A 10,540-nucleotide genomic window follows, 5' to 3' on the forward strand; every position below is an offset into this window, starting at 1 on the left:
AGCATACATTCTGACCACATAACTTTAGAACCTGGAAACCTGAAACACGAGTCACAATGTTTATATGGCAGGACCATGTGACAGTGCAGTGCAGGGCCAACATCTATAGCTGCCCTGACATATCAGTGAGCCTGGCTCTGATGATTAAACTGCAGACTTGAGGTCGAAGCTACACTTTCTCTTTACTACAGGACCATTGGGTTTCCCTCAATTTTAATCAGTAGGCTACAATGATGTTGACTGCAAACCAATCAAATTTCCAAATCAGGCGAAAAAGCACATTTGTTGTCACTCTAAAGTTACAATGTTGGAATTACTGAGCTTTGGTTATGTGAACTACTGGCCAATCAGTGATAGTTTTAGTTTCATCAGGCCACTAAAATTACGTTCAAGGCGGAACTCGATTTCTATAGGCGGTTGCTCAGACTACTTTCGCTCTGATTGGCGCTTCTCTGGCCTCCAGACAGAGTAGGACTTCAATAGATTGCTTGGACTGTCGAGTAAGCAGTCTGGCTGGCGGTTGCATTGCTGCGGCTGGAATGGGGGGCTTGGCCCCGGCCCAATAGTGGTTAGAATGGCTCAGCGTAGAGTGTAACTAACTACCAAGTTTAACGTTTGGTAGGTGATTCAACGTCGCCTTCTACGGGGCCGCAGTGCCCAGTGAGGCCGTGCTAATTCTTTTCAGTACGGTAGCTTGGCTAACTAATTCAACTGAATGACCTGCTTCTTGCATGATATTGCTGTGCAACAGCAATTCTGAGTAAGAACTGGACGACAATGAAGGGGTGTGTAAGTAACACTGACTGCATTAATGTTAGTAAGTTAGACCATTGCATTGGCACGACTTGGTTAGTTGGCGAAATATCACCTTGCAAGAAGAGTCATCTGAACTCCAATAGCTAGCAGGCTAGCTAATGCTTATGCTTGGCAATTTTGAGTATGAGGTCGATGATCAACGAAATTCTTCAGCAGACATGTTTAACAGTAGAACAGCATATTGTATACTTCGACCAAGAAACAAAACATTAGCGCAGAAGACCGGTAGTTATCTGGGTCGCTGTCAGTTACCTAATGCAAGTCCTCCTACATATTTCCAAGTGTAACGTTTGCTAGCTAACCTTAGCATGGAATGGTTTGAGCCCTCCAGCTGCCGAAAGGGGGCTAATTGGACGCAGTGCCCGTATTTGACAAGATATTTGCAAAGAGTATCTTGTCTAAAATGTATATCAACGCATGACTGTTATTACTAAGGAATTACTATATAGCTACAGCTGCTAGTTTGAGAAAAGTGTGCGGCTTTGTTCTTCAGTTGTGGTAAAATCCAACCGGAAAGTCGTGGCGATACGACCAAATTTGGCAAATGGAACAGATCTGGGAGCATTGTGTCTTGTAGTCATACGTGCAATGTACAATAACAGAAACAATTTCAATGTAACACACATATTTTATTATGATAAAAACTAGTGTAATGGTGGTTGCTATTCCGCTTGAATGTCAGGGTTATCATAATAACAAAATGTGAATTAACCATCGTTAGATATTGGCTGTTTCAGAGCTCTCCAGTACTCCCCTGCTATCACCAAACTAGACTACTAGCTTGGTTTCCCTCGATAAGGTTAATGGCTGCAATACATGCGTATTACGGTCCGTGTGAACTGCCTCATGTCATCGGTTGATTTGCAGAACTGGCTAACGTTACGATAACGAAACGACTGAATACAAGAGGTGTTGGTATGCTTTCCGTTAACGTTACTCCCCCAGAATAGCTCACAAGGGTGACATCTAGGCAGAGCATTTTTGTCCTTAACGGTTAGTCAGCAGAAGCAAACTTATTCCAAGATTTTTAGTTGTTAGCGCATCGTTTCACTAGGTAGGGACATTATTTTCATTGAAAATGAATGCTGAGACTGTACTGTAAGCACAGTTTATGACCGGCTAGATGTAGCTAGAGTAGCTACTAAAATTAGACGACGAGACCGATGAAGTCATGCATACCCTGTAGAATCAGTGTATGGCTTTTGTTTTCTAATGAGCTGGACAATTCAGCATGCTGTCAAGCTTGCATATAAGTTAAATAAAGATACATAAAACATATAACTGTTAACCGATGCTGGGTGTCAAAATGCTGGTATGCATTGTCTTTCAGTATTACCCCCTCCCTCCTCTCTGGCGCGCCGGGTCTGCAGTGGAGCTGTTAATGGAGGATTCCGGTAAGGTTCTGTAGCTCAGAGCGACTCATTTCTGATTTCAGTCGTTGAAGGTATTAATATTTATGCTGTCTAAGTATTTTATGGTTCTATGAAAGCAAGTATTATTTTGCTTGTGAAAGCCAGTTGGTCAACTTAGGACAATATCAGACTTTGCAGATAGTATTTCCTATATTTATGTATCAAGTAATCGTGCATACAATTCTTGGCTGCTATTCATATAGTGACAGTTCCCTGGTTGCCTGTACATTTGTTAATGCTAGTAGTTAGGCTCTCTCTTCTCAAACCTTTTAAGCATGCTTCCTTCTGGTCTTAGCTAGCTTGGTGTTGTGCAATCCACCAAGACCTCAATGGATATCCTAATGTCTGCCTTCCTGTGTGAGATGGGGCATCCTGTGTGTGTGTGTGTGTGTGTGTGTGTGTGTGTGTGTGTGTGTGTGTGTGTGTGTGTGTGCGCGCGCGCGCGCACTGGTGTATTTAGGCATTCTGTTGTTGGAGCTGAGTCAAGAGGGGTGTGTGTGTGTGTGTGTGTGCGCGCGCGCTCGCGCTCTGCAGGCAGAGGAGGGTTCATTGGGTTCAGCTGCACTCGGTGGCAGGGATGGGGAGGGGAGCAGAGAGAAGGGGAAAGCGAGTGTGTGTGTGTGTGTGTGTGTGTGTGTGTGAGACTGGGAGACGTGACCTGGTTTGACTGGAGCAGGAGGGAGAAGCCGCGCTGAGCTGCAATGAGAGGCGGGATCAGACCGAAGCAGGTGGCCAGCCACTCTGCGGCTGTCATGCGCACTGGTCTACATTCTATGTGTGCTTCTGTGTCTGTGTGTGCGTGCGGAGCAGTCTGACTTGCTTTTGTGTGTGTGTGTGTGTGTGTGTGTGTGGGGGGGGGGGGGGGGGTCGGTGGGCAAACGTTCCAGACAAGAATTTCAGAATTTTAATAAGGCTTGTGTGCTTGAGAGTCATATAGCTATCGGAAGGTCTCCTAACACAGACAGTTTCCCACCTTGAAGACAATGAACTACTCAGTAGATAGTGCAGTCCTCCAAGGATACCACCATCACTGTTAGAGAAGCCATGGGCTTCTCTGCTTCGACAGAAGCTCTCCTTGATGTTCATTCATAAAACACGCATCTCGCATCAAGTCAAGCCCACTGCTACCTCATTGGTCAGATTAAGTCCTATGAGCAAGTAGAAATTCCACACTGGTTCACCAAAGCAGAGTGTATGTGTGATGTGCGCCTTTAAGAGTGCGTGTTGAAGTGATGCAACTGAAGTTGCGTTGCGGAGTTTATTAAGTAACACTTTTAAAACTTGCAATTCAGACATGATTGTGACCTCTAGTAATACTGTTTTGACTCCTCTTTCAGGAAGCAGCATCTAACTTGAGCAATGGGACTCTCCCTGGGGTAAGTGGAGTAAACAGTAGAGTGACAGTTTAGTGGCTTAATTTAGAAAAACCATGAAAATAGGCTACTGTTCTAGACAGCAGCTGTGGTGGTGATATACTTGTAGTGATGAATCACTGAATAAAAAATATGACTACCATTTTGTTTTATGCTGTTTCTATTCTGTTCTTCTTTGGCAGTGGCAACATCGGAGCCCCGTTGTCTTCTGCAATGGAGGAGAGCAGCGATGAAAACTTAACATTCCTTTCACCTGATGTTGGATAGATATGTTATTTTTTTTTTTAAGATCATGAAAAAAACACCTACAGGGGAGTGTTTACCCCCATCTTGTAACTTTTTAATTTCCTTAGGCGTTTTTTGTGTGTCTTTGTTTTCTTGTTTGTTTGTTTTTGGCTGACGGATGGTATGAGGTCAAGCTTTACCATGAGCCTGGGACGTGGTTCCCATCTCTGTCGGGTTTTTATTTCATTAATTTGATAGGAATACTTGGGACTCTAAGCCTTGATGATATTTTAACCTTCTTGGGGGTGGGGGGGTGGGGGGGGAGACGCCAAAAAAAGACACAAAGCAACCTGAGGCAGAGCTGAGGAGAAGGCTGGAGCTGACCTATAAGCCCATGCGTCTGTGTTTACAAGCCCCACAGGGTGCCCAGTGTGGCCGACAGCGCTTGCAGCAGCATGTCTTCCACTTGTCCACTCAATACACTTTGCACTGCTTGTTTCATTCGCCACATCCACCGTACATATTGTTCTGTTCGTAACCCCAGGAACTATCAGCATTTGTCCAACACCTAATTTTAAGGCGTATTCAAGCCCAACAGATCTTGTATTTGTTAATTCATCCCCCTGGTTTATATGCTTGTTCACAAAAAACTTTGATTAGGGTCACAAAAGGGTCTGCGTTAATTGTGTAAGTTGTATGCCAGTCAAAAACATGTGCACCTGTTTATGAAAGAGATGGCAAAAACCTCACAAATCCTACAGAGAACAAAACACTCTACAGTCTACAGGCACACATTCCATGTGTGCCGACAACCAGCTTTTCTGAGTCGTACACTAAAGGTATATGTTTAACCTCATAGGGACACTACAGACGATTTGATGTCACTATTCACACTCTTAACAGTTATTTACTGAGGCTAAGAGTCCCTGCTTATCATGTATTTTACTAAGTGCTTTCGGAGATCATTGTGTGTTCATTTTGTTTTGTTATTAGAATTGCTTTTTATTTTTATTTTATGTTATTTTATTTTTTATTTGGTTATGTTTCGCTTTGCTAGTATAAAAAAAGATATCTATAATCATGTGCGTTGTGATATAGAGGTAGCTGTAGAAATGCATTGTTTCCTTGTGGTAAGTGATTGAGATGCTGCCACGGATTTGAGACACTGATGAATGGTGCTATTTTGGACTTTAATCTGCTCCTTGGTAAGGTAGCTCTGATGGGTTTCGTTTTATATTTTCATGTTCTGAGAAGGTGTTGGTTCTTCGTGGTCTGGTTGTTGTAACTTGGTCTGGATTGACTGGTTTTGTTTTGGGTTTTTTTCTGTCGTTTTTTTCTGTGCGGCTTTCTCATTGGATTAATGGGTGAAACAAACAAACAAACAAAAAAAAATAGGCAGAGGTGATATATTTTCAGAAGGTGGAGATCCAATCACTTGTGGAAGGTGGGAGCGATCACAAAACTGCAATCCTTTAAAAGAGCTGTTTTGCCCCTCAGCACAGATTAGACTTGGATATGATAGTTATAGGCTAGTTCCCAGCACAGGTCACTTTTAGGAAATGTAATTCTCCCTTTTATGTGCCACATGGAGAGTCACATAAACTATATTAAGAAAAGTATATTTTGTGGCGCAGTACTGTCTTGAGTACATCACCCTGAGATTTGCACATTGCATATTAAGACTGCTTCCATTAATCAATTAATCAGTCAGTCAGTTAAAGGAAACTCAACACAGCTTTAGATGAGCTTTTTGCTTCTACCATTGCTTTGCATAGTTTAGAGGCTATAATGTTATGGGGCTGAGGGAGGGTACAAAATGGTGGACCATTTTACCCACAGTCCCTTTGAAAAATCCATGCACCTTTGTCAGACGACACTCGTTTGGGGTTCAGGGTGTTAGTTGCTGCATCTTAACCAGCAGGCGATGGATGACCTGTATCTGAGAAGTCAACTGGTCAGACAGTCAAACTGAAATTGTGATGCACATAATTTTTTTTAGAAATGCATTTTTCCAAATATGTAGCATAAAGAAGCTGAACAATCTTCATAATGACTTACCTATTTTGTAAAGTAATGTTAAAATAAATTTCTTTGATAAAATATGAACCAAAAAGCTTTCTATGAATTATTTTGGCTAGTGAGGTTAACAGAGTATTGTTATTCAGTATTTGCAGTTTTGTCTTTGCTTCCTGGCTATTCATACTTTTAACTGTCTCAATATGAAGACCAACTTGAAAGCCCACGTTAGTTTCTTTGTCTTCCAGTATTATATTAGAATGGGGGGCCCTCCTAGCTTACTGTAGTCTTTCCTTGACTTTAATATTCTGTCCACTTGCATGTTCTGTGCTGTTTTGTTTTTTTCTTCAGTACTTTTTCAAATATTCTTCCTCATAGACTAGGTATGCCAGCTGTCTTGTATATAGCAAGTGACTAGTATAGGCAGGGTCTGCAACAGTATGAGATATTCTGTATTATTGAATGTGTACGATTGGTTTAAAAACCTAATGGAAAAAAGAACACACAAAGCCAGCTTATAGTTACAATATCTTAATAATGAAGCACTGATAGTATTCCATGTATTTTTTGCGAATTTAGCTGTAGTTAAATAAATTTGCAAGCTTTGAAAAATCAGTCATTGTTTATGTGCTTTTTTACCGTTACACTTCACTTCCCCTAAGCACCACACATCACAACATTATTCTGTATATACATCTGTGTTTAGACATTAGCCCATTGTGTAAAATGTGAATGAAAAAATAATGTAATAAAATGCAAATCTTGTTGACTCATATTAAGTTACCAAAAGGACACATACAATATATAAAAAATGTTGAAACAACAAATTTGACTTTCATGGAAAATATATGTTAATTTTGAATTTGATACCAGCAACACGTTTCAAAAAGAAGTTGGGAGGGGGGTGACAAAATGCTGGAAAAGTTGTGCAATGATAAAGAAAACAAAAGGAGGAATGTTTCACAACTAGTTAAGGTAACTGACAACATTGGGTATGAAAAAGAGCATCCCAGAGAGGCAGAGTCTCATAAAAGTAAAGATGTAGGGGTATTCATCATTAAAATCTTCAACTTTATTCATGTTTACAATGGACTGAGGTACCAGAAAGGTCCTGTGGTTAGGCCAATCAAAATTTGCTGTTCTTTTTGGAAATCATGGACTCATCTAGGCTAAAGAGGAGAGGGCCTATTCAAGCATCCAACCTTTCTTCCTTGTTTTGGTCCTCAATTTGAAACCCAACATCTATGACGGTTTGGAGGTGCATTAGTGCCTATACAGCACATTTTGCAAGGCACAATCGGAATGATACAGGTTTTGAGCAACATTATACTGCCATCCAGGCAATGCTTTTTTCTAGGGAAGACCCTTGAATATTTCAGGAAAACAATCCCCAAATGAATTCTGCACATATTTAAACAGTATCTCTACATCAAGAAAGAGTCCAGGTGCTAAAATGGCCTCTCTGCAGTCCAGACCTGTCAAATTAGGTGCATCATGGAATGAAAAACATGATTACCTCATACTGTTGAGCGGGCAGGAATGGGACAACACTTAATTCTCGAAACTCTAGCAACTGGTCTTCTCAGTTCCTAAACATTTACAGAATTTTGAGGTGAAGCAGCATCTCAGTGGTAAACATTCCCTGTCACAACTTGAAACATGTTGCTGACATGAAATTCAAAATGATCATATATTTTCCATGAAGTAGTCAAAATCTTAATTTTCAACATTTGATATGTTGTCTATGTCCGTTTTGCTGCTACATATGGGGTTTACGAGACTTGCATATGATCACATTCTGTTTTTATTTGCATTTTACACAAAGTCCCAACTTTTTATGATATGGGGTTGTAGAAGGAGAGCGGAAACTCAGTGTTTGGTGGAGAGTAACGTCATATTTATTTGCTTAATCGATGCCTCATTGCCTCCAGAGCAGAGTCCATGGTGCAGTTTACAGCAGGTCTTACTGACTGCCTTTTGAAGAACACAACTGTATGTAGCACAGCCATTTCCTGTCCCAGACATGAACACCATGGTTCAGACTTGCCAAAGAGGCCATTAGGCTTTGAGGCTATAGTTTAAGGCACAGTGTTAGCCTTCTTGGTAGATCTGGTTTGCCATTTCAGAGGATGTAAGTTTTGCAGTGTCATTGCGATATCAGTTACTCTTCCAACCAAAGATTCTGTCTTTGACATTCGAAACTCTCACATCTAATGTGATAAGTGTGTCTCATTCCTCAAATTTGTATTATGCTAAATTTATATTTCTCTTTTTAGGACTTGAGATGTTTCATCTTGTTTAAAGCAGCTGTTTTACTGCATTTTTTCACATACTTTTTCAATGGATGCCAATTGCATTTTGAGGCTGCTTTGACCTTGTCTTTTCTCTCAGTTGCAGAATTGGCTAATGGGTGAAACAGTGGGTGCTTTTTATCACCTCTACTTAAACTCTCAAGTGTCAAGTGGTCAGTATTTTACAGCATTCAGAGAACTCAGAAAACAACTAAGAAAATCAATAAAGTCATAAACATAATTAATAATTAATTAATTACAATAAAGTCATAAACATCAATTAAGGATCTGAAAGAATGTATGTGGCTTCCTGTCTCATGTCATCGCTAATCACAAGTCTAAAATTAGTAAAGTTACCTTACACATACCTAAACATTACACAACCTTCTTAGGAATATTCAGAAGCAACCATTTCACAATGAAACAATTATTCCCCTATAAACAAAACTATTTGATTTAAATCACTTGTGGTTGAATCTGAATCCTCAGCACATTTCTCCCACAAAGTTGCAGATTGCAGATTCATTTCCAAAAGAAGAAGGAAGGGCTGAGTTTTGGTTGGCTTGTCATATCAGTGTTTAAGGTGAAAAACGATCACTTAATGGATGTCCTACAATGATCATAATGCGCAAATGACTGTTGAAAACAGAATGAGTCAGTGATTCAGCATAAGAATTTACCACATCAATTACCACGGTCCCACTGAGCCTGTAGATGAGTCTGGGGTCTGGCAGCAGAGATTCCAGAGCTCTGTGGAAAGTTACTGGCCCCTAGTTCTGCAGTTCTGCTCAAATGAAGTCTTTGATAATAAGTCTGAATGGCTGCTACAATCACATGGCAAACCCAACCAAGGGGAAACTTCTGGAATGGCACCGAACACAGGCTTATAACCTCAGATGATGGCTGAAATTTGTGAATGTCTGCGGTCTAGATCTTGGGAGGAAATAATATTTGGTTTGAGCTCATGCTGCAGAACACACAATATTTCCTTTTGATACATGACTAATTATCATGAATATATATATAAAAATGTCTTCCCTTTTGCAGCCTTCTTTTGGAGTACGTTCTTATTGTTGAGGTTTTGGGGTATAATATGAGAAGCCATTTGTTATTTATAAGTATATAAGTACATATACTCTTGGTCACTGCATTTATCCTAATCCGTGAATTAGTGAAGTACACACACTGATCCCGGCGCAGTGAGCTGCCCGCAACAACAGCGGCGCTTGGGGAGCAGTGAGGGGTTAGGTGCCTTGCTCAAGAGTACTTCAGTCGTGTCTACTGGTCGGGGTTCAAACCAGCAAACCTCCGGTTACAAATCCGAAGCACTAACCAGTAGGCCACGGCTGCCCCCCTATTACATTCACTTGAGAAATGCATAGAGTTTGAGGTAACTCACATTTTCAAAGACAGTACGTGACCAGACTCAGTCATGAAGAAATTAAGAAACATCTCCTTGTGGGAGGAAGAAACTGTCATCTCTTAAATGAATGATATGAGAATGTGACATGAGAAGCAAACATTGAAATACCTGTTGGCAGGTTATATGTGAGTATGCTATCACCTGTCTGTGAGGAAATAGAGCTCAACATCAATTCTGAATCCTTTTTCATTACACTAGATAGATGATAGATAGATAGATAGATAGATAGATAGATAGATAGATAGATAGATACTTTATTGATCCCCAAGGGGAAATTCAAGGTCAGTAGCATACACACACAACATGCACTTACAGCAGAAAAAGTGTATACATATAAAAAACACTGAACAATAAAGACTGTAAAAGATAAAAAATAGAAGAAGAATATATATAACTATACAGCATTTAACAGTATCTGGCTGCAAAAGTACTCATAGATAGGTCAAAACAGTGGATTAGAGACAATGGACACCATTATCTACAAGACTTTGGCAATGTGAAAAGAGCATGTGGTGTCTGCTTCCTTGTGGGAGTCCACTAGCACTGTGAAACCCACAACATGACGTTAGACACCAATACCATCCGTAGTGGGTTCACAGCAGTATGTTTTGAAAAACATTTCTAAACTTTTTCTGCAGAGATTGTTACTTGCTGATGTGCATCACCATTAAAATAATTAATGTAACACCATGTCATGGTTAGTAATCATGTTTTGTGGTGAAATACATTAATGTTTAAGTTTATTGATGTATAATCTAATATAAAAAATCTTTCAGGTGGACTATCCGTCTCAAGAAGCCACAGGTTGTAATTACATTTCTCCCCAACATTTGTTTCATACAAAGGTCATTACAGGAAGGAGAAGGGGCATTATCCTGTTTACATGGGGACAAACTGCTTGTTGTCCTCCTCTGAGAATAGCAGGATGTTTAGATGACAGCAGACCTTAGCAGACCTTGAGACCTTGAATGAACTGAAGAAATA

At 40.3% G+C, this 10,540-nt stretch overlaps 1 long non-coding RNA gene across 2 annotated transcripts; it reads left to right on the top strand.

Moving 5' to 3' along the window:
• The first annotated feature begins 476 nt into the window (after positions 1–476).
• LOC121698729 lies at positions 477–6,457 on the top strand. Of its 2 annotated transcripts, none has more exons than XR_006026846.1 (4): positions 477–785; positions 2,147–2,210; positions 3,566–3,604; positions 3,784–6,457. It is a non-coding gene; the product is annotated as an uncharacterized LOC121698729 (long non-coding RNA). The 2 variants fall into 2 exon arrangements; XR_006026845.1 differs by having other exon boundaries at positions 479–789.
• Positions 6,458–10,540: the final 4,083 nt, after the last annotated feature.

Source organism: Alosa sapidissima, chromosome 23, assembly GCF_018492685.1.
Source record: "Alosa sapidissima isolate fAloSap1 chromosome 23, fAloSap1.pri, whole genome shotgun sequence".
NCBI classification, from domain to species: Eukaryota; Metazoa; Chordata; class Actinopteri; order Clupeiformes; family Clupeidae; genus Alosa; species Alosa sapidissima.